Here is a 16,814-nt window from a genome sequence, read left to right as displayed (position 1 = left end):
TAGCCAAGAAAAGAAACTCGATCCATGCAAAATGTGCACTTTTTGAGGTTACCAAAACAAATGTACATCTCTCAAAGCGTTAAAAACAGCACGTAAGTGATCAAAGTGAAGTTTATATGACTTGCTGTAAATTAAAATGTCATCAAAGTAAACCACCACAAATCTCCCAATGAAAGCACATAAAACTTTGTTCATCAATCACATGAAAGTACTAGGTGCATTAGTTAACCCAAAAGGCATTACTAACCACTCATACAAACAAAACTTAATTTTAAATGCAGTCTTCCATTCATCTCCAAGTTTCATTCTAATCTGGTGGTATCCACTTTGCAAGTCAATTTTAGTGAAAATTATAGAACCACTCAACTCATCAAGCATATTATCTAACCTAGAGATAGGGTGACGATATCTTATAGTAATATTATTGATGGCTCTATAATCAACACACATACGCCAACTACTGTCTTTCTTAGAAATCAAAAGAATGGGAACAGCACAAGGGCTAATACTTTCTCGTACATACCCGCGGTCCAAAAGGTCTTGGACTTGTCACTGAATTTCCTTAGTCTCTTCCAGGTTGATCCTATATGCAGCATGGTTTGGCAAAGTTGCTCCCAGAATCAAATTAATTTGATGTTTACCTTGAATAGGTGGTAATCCTGGGGGTACCTCAGCTGGAAATACATCCACAAACTCCTGCAAAAGGTTAGCAACAGCAGGAGACAAAGAGTTAGATATATCCTCGAGTGAAACTGAAACATCTTTGCATATCAAAGCATAGCATGGTAGCTTATTATCATAAATTTCAGCAAGGTCAGATTTAGTAGCAAGCATAACACACCCTTTTAGTCTAATTCCATTGGACTTAGAAGTTGTTGTTGCTTTCTCCTTTTTAGGTGGAAAAATGTTTTCCGCTACTTGCTGATTTTCAGATTCATTCTCAAACTCTTTTCTCTTATTTTCAGCTATCTCTTGTTAACATTTCACAATTTTAGTAGGGGTTAATTGTAGAAAAGTTATTTTCTTTCCTTTATGCATAAAGGTGTACTTATTACTTCTACCATGATGTGTTGCATCAATATCAAACTCCCATGCTCGTCCTAACAAAAGTGAACATGCTTGCATGGGTACTACATCAAAATTAGCACAATCATGGTATGGACCAATAGAAAAGTGCACCCTAGCTGTTTGCATTACCTTCACCTTACCACTGTTGTTGAACTATTGAATATGATAAGGGTGAGGATGATTTCTTGTCGTTAAGGCAAGCTTCTTGATCATATCTGAATTTACCAAGTTGTTGCAGCTTCCTCCATCAATAATGACTCGAACACGATAATCCTTGACTATAAGGAACATCTGAACAAATTGTAGCACTGTAGATGTTCCGCTTGCTCTATTTGAGTGCTTAACACTCGCTGCACAATGAGGGTTTGATAATCCTCCGTGGCAGTGGCATCGAACACTTCCTCATGGTCGATATCCATCTCACGACCATCCTCTTACCTGCATGGTTAGCTGCAAGAGCATATTCATCCTCAACATCACTAGCACTTACATATCCACCGTCTTCTGTTACAATGTACGCTCGCTGACTTGGGTAATCCTTCATAACGTGGCCCATTCCCTTGCATCAGTGGCACACAATCCCAACCGATCGGCCTGTTGAAGCAATCGAAGAAGAGCTTTTAGCTGGACCCTGCACATTTATGGATTTGCTTACCTCGGGAGCATGTGATAGTGTCAAAGGCACTGCTGAACGCGCCCTACTCGAGAAGGGGTAGCTGAACGTGGAGCTATTTTGACTTGTCCCGATGTTGATTTTGAAGTGGTCGTGCTTCCAAAATTGCTCCTTGGCCTCTGTTGTTATCCCTGCAATTCTGTTTCTACCAGACATGCAAGTTGAAATAATCTAGGAACACTATTGTATTCTTTGTAATCAACTATGTCCCGAATTTTACACCTTAACCCTCCATAAAAACATGCCATTGCATCCTCTTCATCCTCAATAATATCACAACATAACATACTAATTTGTAGCTCCTGATAATATTCTTCTACGGATTTATCACCTTGGTTTAAGCTTTGCAATTTCTTACGCAAATCATATTTAAAAGAGGGTGGAATAAATCTGTTACACACAACAACCTTTAAATCATTCCATGTGGTAGGTGCTAATCAATCGATGCATACTCTATTCCACCAGATAATTGCAAATTCTTTAAATTCACTAGTGGCTTGCCTAACTCTATGCACTTTAGGAACTAAATGAGCATTAAACTTTTGTTCAACTGTCATCTCATAATCTAAATATTTTTCAACATCATAAGTATCTGCAAAAGATGGTATGGTAAACTTAACCTTAGCAAATGGATCATTATTAACACGTAGGTTATGTTGCTGAAAATTATTACCTTTCATACCTTGACGGTTGAATTTAAATCGGTCCCGTTGTCGTGCATCAAAGGCATCTTGTTCTTGCCTTAAAATTTCATCATCTATGACGGACTCCTCTTGCTCATGGTCTATGCCATGAGGATCAGCATGACCATAGTTTGGTGGCTGATTAACCACTTGATAAAAGCGTGTATTGAGCATGGCAATACTATCATTAAGTCATTGCAATGTATTGCTTGTCTTCGCAAGCTTCTTATTGAAGTCATCAGTAATAGCTTGTTGATGATCATTCAACACCATTGTGAGTTCTTCCCTCAAAACACACTCCTATGCATCCAATGCTTCTCTTGCCGTGGTTAGTTGAAGATAGAAAACAACGAAAGATAAATTATCCCTATCGACTACTAGGTGATGGAGGTGGAGTCACACACTCTCAAGCATCTTACCATGCTCTTGCAAGTGTTCTTACAAATCACCGCAGTTGGCACAACCGGTGGCTAGTTTGTGATACCTTATCAGGTACGAGTAAGGTAGTTTCAAGGGGAGAAACCGTTCTGATCGAGAGAAGGTGTAGCTTGGACAGGGAATATTTAGTAGTAAGGAATGACAATAATTGAAATCAGATTAGCAAAGCTGAATAAAAGTCTATAGTACTCGTCATAGTTGCTGGCCTAACATGTTCCTAGAACTAGCTCATGCAAACCAAAAAGTATAACAGACACAAGCACAATGGAAGTAAATTCGCAATGCAAATTGATTCTTTTTTTTGCACTATTTACTTCTTGCTTGCTTTTTTTGTGAATGTGACACAAATTCAAAAACTCTTCTACTGCTTTTTCTAAGACCAGTGATGTACGTGGGTTACAAACTTTTTCCGGAGAGCAGGGGTATAAAGGTAATAAAAAGATACTCTCTCTCTGAACTTTGGCTACCTCTGTTTTGGCTATGGATTGCTACTCGAACTTTGTCGGACAATGCTCGATATGAAGGGTGTATGGAGGTGTTCGAGAGCAGCCAGAAACAGATATACTCAATTGGACTGTGGAGGCAAAATTGAATGGATAGTTGAATCCGAAAGGATGGTTGAATCCAACTAGTGGTTGAGTTCGAAGAGGTGGTCAAAAATGACTAGTGATCGAACCTGAGTAGATGGTTGAAGTGACTAGTTGTTGAACCCGAGTAGATGGTCGACTCGACTAGTGGTTGAACTCGAGTAGATGGTTGGAGTGACTAGTGGTTGAACACAACTTGATGGTTGACTCGACTAGTGGTTGAACTCGAGTAGATGGTTAAAGTGACTAGTGGTCGAATACGACTTGATGGTCTACTTGACTAGTGGTTGAGCTCGAGTAGATGGTTAAGAGACTAGTGGTCAAACTTGAGTAGATGGTTGAATCGACTAGTGGTCGAACACGACTTGATGGTTAACTCAACTAGTGGTCGAGCTCGAGTAGATGGTTAAAGTGACTAGTGGTCGAACATGACCTGATGGTCGACTCGACTAGAGACACTATCTCAGCTATAGGAAACAAGGGCAGACTGAGATACACGACGACTAAACAGCAAGACTCGACACTAGAAACTAGATCACGATGACTCGACCAGCAACAAAGACATCGACGATGGACTCAAACTCAACAACGCGAATACTGCAAACAAAATTGTGAAGGCGCAAAGTGGTTTGGACAGCGGAAAAACTAAGATCTAAATATTTTTGTGGACTCTAGGTAATAAAAAACAACGTAACAAAGGAGATAACTGAGATTACCTAACGGGCAACCTGGCTCTGATACCACTTAATGTGCATTTGCCCGATCTTCCAAAGGTAATACGATAAATCGATTAGTGGAGTTTTGACGTTGATGATCCAAAGGCTTCGACAGAACAGATCGAGAACCCTCGCAACCACTACACCACTACTATGTGGTTATTAACCGTGCTAAGACGCGGTTGATCTCGCCAAGAAGGCTTTTCCTGTAAGTGAATTGAGAACACAAGTAAGAACAGGTAGATGCAATCTGAATATTGATAATTTTCAATGAAGTGCTCGAGTTGGGGTTCCACAAACCGAACAAGCGGTGAAAACTGTATAAAACTGAATAATCTAAGCAAAACCTGAGGCTAAACTATGACGATTACTATGTATATATAAGGGGACGTGAGGAGGCCGACCTATGGTTGTGCAACCATAGAAAGAGGCATACACAACCTAGACTCCAACCCCGACACGATTACAAGACCCAATTAGGTCCAAAACGGTGGCGCAACACTTATTTCTTTGACTCTAACTAAACTATAAGGAATATTTGGTCAAGCTCATATCCATTGGAAAGGTCTCATTGTGAACTTTCAGGAATGTCCAAGATTGCCAAAAATGGACTTCGTATGAGAGAGTTATGCCCGTTTTACTGACGTGCTATCCTACAACTCGACTATGACCACGACTTCGACCCCGACCCCGACTAGAGCTCAGCCTCAAGTCCGAGTAGACTTGGCCTTCGAGGGGTGATGTCTGGGTAAGGTTGTGATGCTTCTCTCATGTTCCTAAGCAATAAAACATCACAAGAATTTAATAGGAATCCATCCAAGGAACTAGTTCACCTGGTGGTCTAATTGTTGTGCACGTGCTCTTATAATTGGACGTGCACATGTAATTGGACCCTGTATGATTTGAGGATTATTAGCGATATTGATCGTATTCGAAGGAACCATGGGCTCATCAGATCTTCTTTCTGAAGAAATCCAATTATGAACACACGATACTTTGGTGAAGCTCCACTAAACACCGAACACTATTACCGGACAAATTTTAGAACTTCTAATTTTACCTGCCACTGGTTGAATACCGAAAGGTCCGGTCCTGGCCACTTCACAAACACTGGACTTTTTCTACGTGCCAAACAATTTTTCAAACACCGAACTATTTGCTGCAACTGAGTTGCTCACTGTATAAAGACACCAGACCTTCTTCACAGAAGCTGAGCCGAGAGAACAGAAGACCGGATGATCCGTTGAGGAGAACGAAGGGGCACCGGATCATCTGGTGAGAAGGAAAAATTTTCTGCTGAACTAAAATCTCTCACTGAGTTCAAACTTCAAATCAACACACAACAAAAACAAATGTTTGGACTAGCTTGAGTGAAGCCTCACTCTCTAAAATACTCATTTGCAAATATTTGCCAAAAAGGCTATAGCATACATAATTTTGCAATAGGTAGTAAGAACCAAATAAGAAAAAAGAGGAGAAAACTCCAAGAAAATGTATGAGTCACATTGCCTATGAACTTAAAGATTAAGACTTTAAATTCGACAGAACATGACTCAATAGGCATTAAGCACTTCATTATAATCAAACTCATAGATGTGTATATTTACATCGAGAGTAAACAACAATCTCAAAGAGTGATATCCTCCTTTGTGATCTCTCTACCGCCAATGCACATGCAATGCACAACAAGTGTATAAAATTTAAACATGAATGCAAGTTATACGGCATACGAATGCATAGCATAAAATAAATCTATCTTGTCATATTACTTCCCTTCTCAAGCTTCTTCATGGTGAATCCAACAACATGCCTTGACATAAACTAGGACACCACCATCTCAAGCAAAACCCATGCTCACCACTATTTTTAGAAGGTTAGACAAGCACCTATCATGAATGCATCTATATGACAAGGCATCACATGACGTTTGAAGCATTTATTACGTTCAGCTCACTTCACAATCTACAAAAGTTTGCTTCATCTAGAGGTTTTGTGAAGATATCCGCTAATTAATCTTCCAACCTTACACTACTAAGAGAGATATCATTATTAGCCACATGATCTCTAAGGAAGTAATGGCGAATATTAATGTGCTTTGTGTGAGAGTGTTGAACGGGATTGTTTATTATTTTTACGACATTCTCATTGTCACAAAGGAGTGGAACCTTCTCTAGATGAACACAAAAGTCGAACAAGGTTTGCTTCATATAAAGGATTTGAGCACAACATGCTCCAGCGGCAATGTATTCGGCTTCTGCGATGGACAAGGCTACCAAGTTTTGCTTCTTAGAAGACCATAAAACTAGGGATCACCCTAGCAAGTGGCACCCACCCGAAGTACTCTTGCGATCCACATGGCATCCGACAAAGTCCGAATCCGAGTATCCCAAGAGTAGGAAATTAGCACCTTCCAGGTACTACAAGCCTATGCTAGGTGTATGCTTTAGGTATCTAAGGATTCTTTTAACCGTGCTAAGATGCGATTCGTTAGGATTAGCTTGAAAGCAAGCGCACATATATATGCTAAACATAATATCGGGCCTAAATGCGGTAAGATAAAGAAGTGACACAATCATAGAATGATAAAGCTTTTAGTAAACTAGTTTACCCATTTCATCCAAGTCGAGATGTCCATTTGTAGGCATTGGAGTCTTGATTCGCTTGCAATCATCCATCTTGAACTTCATGAGGATGTCCCTCATGTACTTATCATGATGGATGAGCGTCCCTTCCTTCAATTGTTTGATTTGAAATCCAAGGAAGTAGTTGAGATGGCCAATCATCGACATCTCAAACTCCCTAGATATCATGTCACCAAATTCCTTACAGAACTCTTTGTTAGTTGAACAAAATATTACGTCATCAACATAAATTTTACACAAGAAAAGCTCATTGTCGATGATCTTTGTGAACAATGTGGTGTCCACCCTCCCGAGCTTGAATCTTTGATTGATGAGGAAGTCACGTAGGTGTTTGTACCAAGCTCTTGGGGCTTGCTTAAGTCCATAAAACGCCTTGTGCAACCTATAGACATGATTAGGATATTTAGGATCTTCGAAACTAGGGAGTTGTTTAACATAAACAAGTTCATTGATGAAGCCATTTAAGAATGCACTCTTCACATCTATGTGATAAAACTTAATGTTATGATGTGAAGCAAATGCAAGAAGGATACAAATGGCCTCAAGCCTTGCCACGGGAGTGAATGTTTTGCTAAAATCCAAACCTTCAACTTTTGCAAATTCTTGCGCGATGAGTCTTCCCTTGTTGCGTACAACCATAACATATTCATCTTGCTTGTTGCGGAAGACCCACTTGGTTCTGATTATATTCTTGTCTTGAGGCATTTCTTCATGAATCCATACTTCACTGCGGATGAAGTTGTTGAGTTCTTCTTGCATAACCATCACTCAGTCTGGATCCTTAAGAGCCTCATCTACATGTGTGGGTTCCAAACAAGAGACAAATGAATAATGTTCACAAAATGAAGAATATTGATGAGAGCGAGTTTGTACTCCCCTAGATGGACTTCCAATGATCAAGTCAATGGGGTGATCCTTGGAAATATGCGTATGCTTCAATTATGATTCTTGAGGTGTATCTTACAGTGGTGCAACATCTTGATCTTGAGCTTGAGCTTCCACTTGAGAGATATGGACATCATGTAATGGAAATGGTTGATCATCCTTGTCCTCATCTTTATCAACTTGGGGCGCCATGGAGGTGTGTGCAATTGAAGTAGTGTAACACCCAGTTTTAAAGGACAAAACTGGGCACAACACATGTATGCCAAGATCAAGTTTCATACATGCATTACATCATCAGTGTATCATCACAATGCCATTATTTCAATAACTATATTAACTTATTACAAAAGAACCCAAGGGTCTAAAAGAAAATACAGCGGAACAAGAGGGCTTCAGCGCCAACGAGTCTTCCATTTTCCACAGGCGTCAACCTGGGGCATACCAGTCTAGAACAGAAGCTCCGGGTCGAAGTCATCTCCATCGAAGGAACCAGCTTCATTTATGGCTTCTGAATAGTAGAGGGATGCAAGAAATGGGACAATGGGTGTGAGTACAAAATGTACTCCACAAGTGTGGGAAAAACATACTACGGGGCTTAAATGAAGGAAAGGTTAGACACTGGTTAACTGCACTAAGCAACTATGAACAATAACTCTTACAACAGACATCCTATTTACTAAGTGTGAAGACACATCTATAATAAAAGGGATGGCTCATCGGATTCCATCCGACTACCAAGACTCACCAGGTAATTCTATCACCCGGCTACCCGACTATTCATACGAAAACCCTGATCCCAACTAATCAAGAGGAAGTCCAAGCCGCTCTTGATCGTGAGCATGGTTGATCCGATCAGTTTGATACCCTGCAGAGTTTGCACAGCTTTCCCTACGAGTCGTGATTCCCTTGTTGCTTCACACTTCTGGGGTGTGGAGTCAGGGTCTCACTATAAGGCCTTTACAAAGCTCCCGCCGATCCATAGGCACCCATTGAGGTGTCACCGCTAACAGACGATTCCATCGCTATAGAAGCCCCCTCTTGTGTCACTCAACCGTCCATTGGTGCCCACAGAACCGGAGGGGTGGCTAATTAGTTGGCCAGGCCATACCCATATTGGCCCCGTGGTTGTGCGGATTAGCTTGATTACATCTTCAAGAACTAGTCCTTAGGATCCCACACAGGAACAACCACAAACCTACTATGTAGCACCACCTCAAACTAACCATCCAGTTAGGATCCATATACCATGTTACTACAAGAATACCATACCCGATTCTTGTTGTATAAAAATTGGTCAAGATTAACATTTACCCAACTATGACAGCACTAGCATATCTACCCTTCATTAACCATGACTCATCAACAGCGATAAGGAATAATCATACAAAAGCTAGTAAACCCTAACATGGGATTCCAATTTTGACAAGCATACAATGAAGGATAAAAAACTACACATGAATCCTAAAACAGTAGCAAGATATTCAAGGGCACTTGCCTTCAGCTGAGGGTTGCTCAAAGTCTTCAAAAACTTGATCTTGTAGGTTCTCGAACTGATCACCTTCTAAACGACACACCAGAAAAGCACACAAGGGAAACTACTAATAACAATACAGCAAATAGTACTAAAACTATGTAAAAACCCTATAAAAATATTCTAACATCGCTATGAGAATTTGAGCGTGAAAATCACCGAAATCGGAGCTACAAGCAAAAAGTTATGAGATTTTGAAGTTCTAGGGGCTTTTCTGCAAATTTTACTTGATTTCAGAGAATAAATCGAATAAATTTTATACTAAAAATCTTGATTATTACGCCTGCTAATGTCAAAAAGCAAAATAAAATTATTTTTGTTATTAAAATCCCTACGGACTGAGTCCATACTACTGTGAACCGAAGGGGAGACGCTCGGTCGACCGGTCCACTATGGACCATAGGCGCCGACGGTTTGGGCATGGCGGCGGGGCAGCCAGAGTTGGCCTAAAAGGGGGCTCTGGCTTCTGGGAAGCTCTGACGAGTAGCGGAAAAGAGAGGGATGAGTGCGGCAAGCTTACCTCGAGAGAGGACGGTGTTGAAGAGGGCTCGAGGCAGCCAGATAATGGAGCGGATGGCGGCGGCGATCGGAGAGGTGTCGGGGATAGGCTCTGGACGGCGTACAAAGATGACGTGCCCCGGGTTTGACTCTGAAAGAACCTTCGGAGCCAAAGAAGCAATTAGCTCGGCAGTCACCAGAGTTGAAGAAGGTGAGGGCACCAACGTCAAATTTGAGCGAGAGCGAGGGCGTCAGTAGGTCGTGGTGGTGCGGAACTTTGCTGAGAATGTGATGGGTGGATTATATGCATGTGAGGGAGAGCGCATCGGCCGTTGCATGAAGAAATGGCCGGCGGTTCAATGGCCATGATGGCGGCGGTTTTAGCTTTTGATTGAGCAATAAGGAGGGGTACAAAAGGGGAAAACAACCAGGAACACTTGATTGGGAGTTGAGGCACTAAATCTGGTCATTTTGGGGAGTGAAGAGGGCACAGGGAGGCGTGACAATTCTGGCACCGGCGGAGATCGGAGCCAGGCGGGGGTGAAAGAACGCGAGCTAACTCAGGTGGGGTGGGAGGCTCGGCTTGAGCCGAGGCCATGCGGTTGAGAGTGGAACGGGAGGGAGAGATGGCTTGGGCGTGGGTGGGAGAGGCCAGCTGGCTAGGCAAACAGGCCAGGCCCAGTGGGATGAAGGAAGGGGCGTGGGAAAATGATCGGCCTAAGGCCCAAGCGGGAGATGGAGACGGAGAGTGGCCTGGGAGGGGAATGCGGAGGGAGAGAGGAAGGTTTTGGGCTGAGTTTTGGGAAGGAAACGACCCGAACTGGTTTTAGGAAATATGAAAAGCTTTTCCTTTTTATTTTTTAACCATTTTTAAAAGGGATTTTAAACGATCACCTTCTAACAAATTTTTACAAACATTTTCACTCATAAAAGCCTAATGCAACTACTACAACATGAATGCATCAAACACAAATATAACCTATGGTAAATTTAAATTTAGAAATTAATTTCTTCTATTTGAACAAAATTTACAACTCCTATTTTAATTCTAGCAAAATTTTAAACTATTACAAAAATTAAAAATTTAGGGTGTTACAAACCCACCCCCTTAGGTTGAACCTCGCCCTTGAGATTCGGAAGGATCGGAGAAGAGATGAGAAAACTCTGCTAAAGATCATCTTCTTTTTCCCAAGTTGCTTTCTCTTCTGAGTGATGTTTCCACTGCACTTTGCACATACGGACTCGCCTGTATCGGGTAACCCGTTCTGACATCTCAAGAATCTTGACCGGATACTCTAAGTAGGAGAGATCTTCTCGCACATTTAGTTCTTCTACTGGTAGTTGCTCTTCGGGAACTCTTAGATACCTTTTCAACGTGACACATGGAAAATATCGTGTACTCTTGAGAATTGAGGTGATAACTCAAGCTGGTAAGTTACTTCTCCTCGTCTTCCCAACATCTTGTACGGACCAATAAGCCGAGGTGAAAGATTGCCTTTGATCTTGAATCTACGAAGACCTCTTATCGGTGACACCTTGAGATACACAAAGTCTCCTACTTGGAAAGTCAGTTCTCGGCATCGATTATCTGCATAGCTCTACTGTCTGAACTGAGCAGTTTTTAAATTATCTCTGATCTCTTGCACTTGTCTTTCTGCTTCTCTTAGAACTTCTGGGCCAAAAACTTGTCTTTCCCCGGTCTGGTTCCAGAACAACGGGGTTCTACACTTTCTTCCATATAAGGCTTCAAAAGGAGACATCTTGAGGCTAGCTTGATAACTGTTATTGTACGAGAACTCTGCATATGGGAAATTCTTGTCCCAAATATTACCATTCCTCAAAGCACATGTTCTCAACATGTCCTCAAGGATTTGATTTACTCTTTCTGTCTATCCGTCAGTTTGCGGATGATATGCTGAGCTAAAAATCAACCTTGTATCCATAGGTTCATGTAGGCATTGGTAGAACCATGAAGTAAACTGACTGCCACGATCAGATACAATTTATCTTAGGTACTCCATGTACTCATATAATCTTGGACATATACAACTCAGTTAGTTTTGGACCTCGATATGATTTTTTAACTGGAATGAAATGAGCTACTTTTGTCAATTGGTCGACTATAACCAATATAGAATCATATCCTGACTATGTTTGAGGTAGATCCACCATGAAATCTATCAAAGATTAGTTTATGACAATATGTCTGTAAATTGACTGGGTACCTTCAACTACAGGGATTAATCACGAGACGAGACACACGATGTATACAGGTTTGGGACTCGGATTGGAGTAATACCCTACATTCTGTGGGGGTGCTGCTGCTATATATTAATGATCTCGAGTACAAGCAATATGACTAAGGCTATTACAAGGAGTAGAACAGATCTAATCTAACCTAGGGCTAAAGTTGCTGAGTAGCTCCTCTGTTAGGGTCTTGATGCTTGCCTCTCTCCTTCCCCCTCCCCCTAGCCTTTTCACCTTATATAGGGGTGAGGTACTGACCCCTATCCAACTATAGTCGATAGGGAGTTGTCTTCCTTGATGTCCAAGTAGATGGATCTGTTTTGGATACTGATCGTTCCGAGTTGGGTAACCAATCTAAACCTTCCTAGTATGTACTTTCTTGATTCCGGGAGTATCAGGTACCACTGATTCGATTATGTGACATCTGGAGCTACCTAAAATGTGTCGTACATACCCTGTCTTTATATGACATACTCCTTATACGCATATACCCTATAGTTAGATATTTGATAGTAGTCCCCTAACTCTACTCAGGAGAAGGAGTTTCCATAAGCTCCCACTCGAGTGCCACCACGTTTAAGCTTGGTAGAGTAAAGTGGATCAGGCTCATCGTCGAAAGAATTGAGTATGGACGAATCCTTCCTCGAGTATCCAGTGGAATCTCAGTCGGGTCGAGTGCCCTACGACTAAACACACTCGAGACTTGAAGAAAAAGATTAAACAACTCAACTAATCGACACCCGACTCCGTGTAGAGTTAAAAAAACCTTTCGAAATTTGAAACGATGGGCATAGGAGTATTTAATGCGGGCAGAAGGGCGTGCAGAGATTTGCACATCATCATTATTCCTCTTGTCATGTCTGTCTAAGTGTTGTAAAGGTGGGAGTGGTCGAAGAGATGGTAAAGTTTTGATTATTTACATGTATGACCCGGACTTGTAGTGGCCATTCCTCGTCATTGCCACCAGTCTTCCTGCATAAGCCCCTTGGCTTTCTCCGTCCTAGCATGTACCACTGCCAAAAGAAGTTTAGATCCATGGATCACAGTTCTTCTTCGAAGATCCCTACTTCCTCTTGGCCGAAGAAGTGGTCAGATGCAGCAGCCACCGACGCCTCTCCCAATCAATACGATGAACCATGGTTCATGATTGAGGCCTGGACACCCTCGGTGATGCAAGAGTCTCGGCTGGCGGAACTTGAAGTAGAAGGAGTGGTGCCGCCACATAGCCTCGTTGAATGGAGGATGACATTTGGTGAGAGATTCCCTTCATGCAAGATTGAGCATGAGTTTGTAGTTTTTGAATCTTTCTTCTGTTGCGGATTCAACATCCCTCCTTCCAAATTTCTTCTCAATGTGCTTGATCGATATCAAATTGAACTTCGCCACTCGAACCCCAACTCCTTCACCATGCTGAGTGTTTTTGTCTATCTGTGTGAGGCTTTCTTTGGCATCGATCCAAGTTTAAGTCTATTTCAGTACTTTTATAAACTGAAGAGGATTATAGTGAATAAATGTGTCAGGGGGTGTGGTTTCCAATTGAGGAATGGAATAAAAAAAATTCCTATATCTTGGTTCTCCTAACCTCCTCTTGGTCGAAGGATTGGAAAAAACTTTGGTTTTACGTCTTCAATCTCGACCCAATTGGTTTTCCTTTAGTGTATAGAGGCCTTTTCCCCATCCAAAATCTATCTTGGACACAAGAGCACCAAGAGTCTGACCACACCACCTACTACGCCAACAGAATTGGCATGCTATAGCAATTTGGTCTAACTGGGTGGCATGTGGCCAGAGATTTATTAGCAAGAGATCGAGCCCCTTGAAGGCGCAGACACATCTGGCTTGGGAATACAATGGGGATGAGGATGCCTCCAGGGACGTGGGTGGATGTAAGGCTTAGTTAGCACTTTGCCCTTTTCTTTTTGCTATGACCTTCAAGCTTTGTCGAGTAATCTTTCTTCTCCTTTTCAGCCCTGCTTGCACAGGATGTCACTGCCCAGTTGAACAAGCTCTTCTCTTTTGAAGCACCGGAATGTGGCATTCTGCCTTATTCCTTCATGAATCCTCAACTAGATGTAAGGATTTTCTTAATGGAAAAGTAGGACCGATTATTGTCTATTTGATCTGACCTGTCTGTATGATTGCAGGCTCTAGTCTTTCGCCAAGAGCACATCCTTTCGAGCGAGGTCTTTGATCTCGATGGCACTTCTTCTGCTGATGTTGTCGATAAGGAGAAAGGATCAACCAATGAGGAGGCCGAGGGGTCTCTTCATTCAAAGATATCATCCTCATCTTCTTACCTGCTGCCTGATCTGAGCCCTCTCAAGCGCAAGCGAAGGAGCCCACGGGTATTGGAATCAAAATTCTTATTATCTTCTTATTTCCTGTCAAATTATCAAGTGCATACTTGAGTGTGTTCGGTTTGGATGAGTGGCCTTTTGTTAGGGGACGGCAAGCATACCTGCCCATTCACCTCGTCGAGCAACCGCCACACTTGATGACTCGGCTGAAAAGGCAACTCTTCTCGAGTTATCGATTTTCTCTCGGTCATTCTACTAATGACAAATTTGCATGGGTGGCTTTTTAGGGGACGTCTGGCGCGTCCTCAGAATCGTCAACTCGAGGGACCGTCATGCCTGATGACTCGACCAGAGAGGTAATTTTAGTTGAATTATCGCTCTTTAGGTGGTCATACTTCCACTGGAAAACAATTTTTTATCATCTGGTTCTTTGCAGCCTACAGATGCCTTGGCTTTGCCTGGCCCATGTGTATCTCCTCCACTGGCTCCGCTTGCCGGTGCAAGAACGAAGAAGGTGACCACCAAAAGGCCAAAGTCAAGCATCATTTCACACTTCCCAATTTTGAAGAGGTTTGACCTGGATCCTAATCTCGACTGGCAGTTTTTTCTTTCCTCTTCCCTTATTCTGTTGATCGCAGACTATCGACGGAGGCAAAAACCCAGGCTGCCAGCGTCTCGACTAGTCATGACTTCCCTGGTTGACTCAGCCTCGGCTCCAATTCCTCATACTAAAGATCCTGCCTCAAGGGCATCCGAAGAAGACCCGCAGCTAAGGGAAATGAAACCTCTATATCGATCCCAACCAATGACCCATGGGCATCGATAAAGGTTCTTCTCCAAGTTACAGGTACTCAGGTAGCTACTGCCGAGGCCATCCACCACAAGAAGCTTGAAGCCAAGAGGGAGAAAATTGAACGTAAGTTTGTCCCTGATCACAAGTGTGTGATTCGATTATTGGGTGACTAACGAAAATTACTTTCCGGTTTACCTTCTTCAGGCCTTGAGCCCTCTTGTAACAATGAGGAAAAACTTCTTTCTAACGCAATGAAGAAAATTGATGATGATACCAAGTATGGGAGAAACTCAGGAATCAAGTGAACATCACGCGAGCTGAAACGATGGCCATGATGACTGAACAGGATGCTACCATTGCTCACAGGATGCTGCGGTCCTTGCTCTTCAAGAGCTGAAGGAGCAGGCACTCGACCTTATGTCCCAAGCAGCTTCTGCAAGTGCCGCTACATTGCTAGGTATCCTCAAGAGTAATAATCCTGCGCTTGATACCTCATTGGTGATAGTCGAGTTCAACTGTACTAGCGAGGAGGCCGCAAAACTTGTTGAAAGCGTTCAGCCGATGGTTCCAGCCTTCGTCAAGTCATTAAGGCTTAGTCTACCTAGTGATGATAGTGAGGGGAGTCCCTCGCACTGATGATCCATTCGTCTCTAACACTTTTAAAACATACTTATGATCTAAGAATGCCCACAACAATACTATATTTTGCCAGTCTATTATGCTTTTTTCTGCTATTCCCTTGTCGATGAAATAGGATTAGCATAAGTAGATGCAATAACTGATAGGTACATGTTGTCATCATTCTTAAGACCATACGATTACGCATCTGTCAACACCTGAAATCTTAACTAGATAAGCCATTAGATGTGCATCCCTCGAATACTCGAGAAGACCGTAATAATGAAAAAAGACTAATACAAAACTAGAAAAAGAAAAAGCATATCAAATTTTATGCGAACTTTATCAACTTGCGCATTCGATCAACATACAAACATGAACTCAATAGAGAGCACACGCGAGGCAGACTAGGACTTTAGAACCCTTTTGGTCGTTAGGCGTGAGATGTCTGACAATCTCTGTGCCGTTATGCCTCCTGAGGTATAGTTGTCTGTCATCGATCCAACACATGCCTCCGTTGGTTCTATTTAACGTGATGGACGCAGAGCCAGATAAAATTTTGCAAAAAACATATAAAAGAAATGTGGTATTGCGATGTAGCCCCCGATTCTATGGTCGAGAAAGAAATTAGTCGATCGAAGAGTAGAAAAGGACATATCTGTACCATCGATCGGAGAGTAGTGTTATAGCTCTCGACTATGTACTCGATGACCAAGTCGGATGAAGAGTAAAGCTCATTCTTGACTATGTACTCGATGAATGAATCAGACGAAGAGAAAAGCTCATTCTCAACTGAGTACTCGAGAGTGCAAGCCCCCGAGCGTTATGGTTTTAATTGCAATGTGGTTTTTGAGTAAACTCGAACCGCCAGGTAGGTGGGCATTAAAAGACCCCACTCCCATTTGTGCTCGTTTTCACTGCAACCTTGATTTGACGTGTTGTAATGGCCGCCCATCCCTCTTTGTAGAGACGAGACAGCCATAATGCCATCACGACGTTCTCAACTGCCGCCGAACGCGCTACGCGCCTGAGGTGACGCCATCGTTTCGGATCTTGATGGCTACATTTACATAGTATGACCCATTTCCCCCGCTATAAATAGAGGGGACTCGAAGCCATTTGTCCATCATCTCATTTG

The sequence above is a fragment of the Phragmites australis genome, chromosome 12, assembly GCF_958298935.1.
Source record: "Phragmites australis chromosome 12, lpPhrAust1.1, whole genome shotgun sequence".
NCBI classification, from domain to species: domain Eukaryota; kingdom Viridiplantae; phylum Streptophyta; class Magnoliopsida; order Poales; family Poaceae; genus Phragmites; species Phragmites australis.
This window is presented reverse-complemented; position numbering follows the sequence as displayed.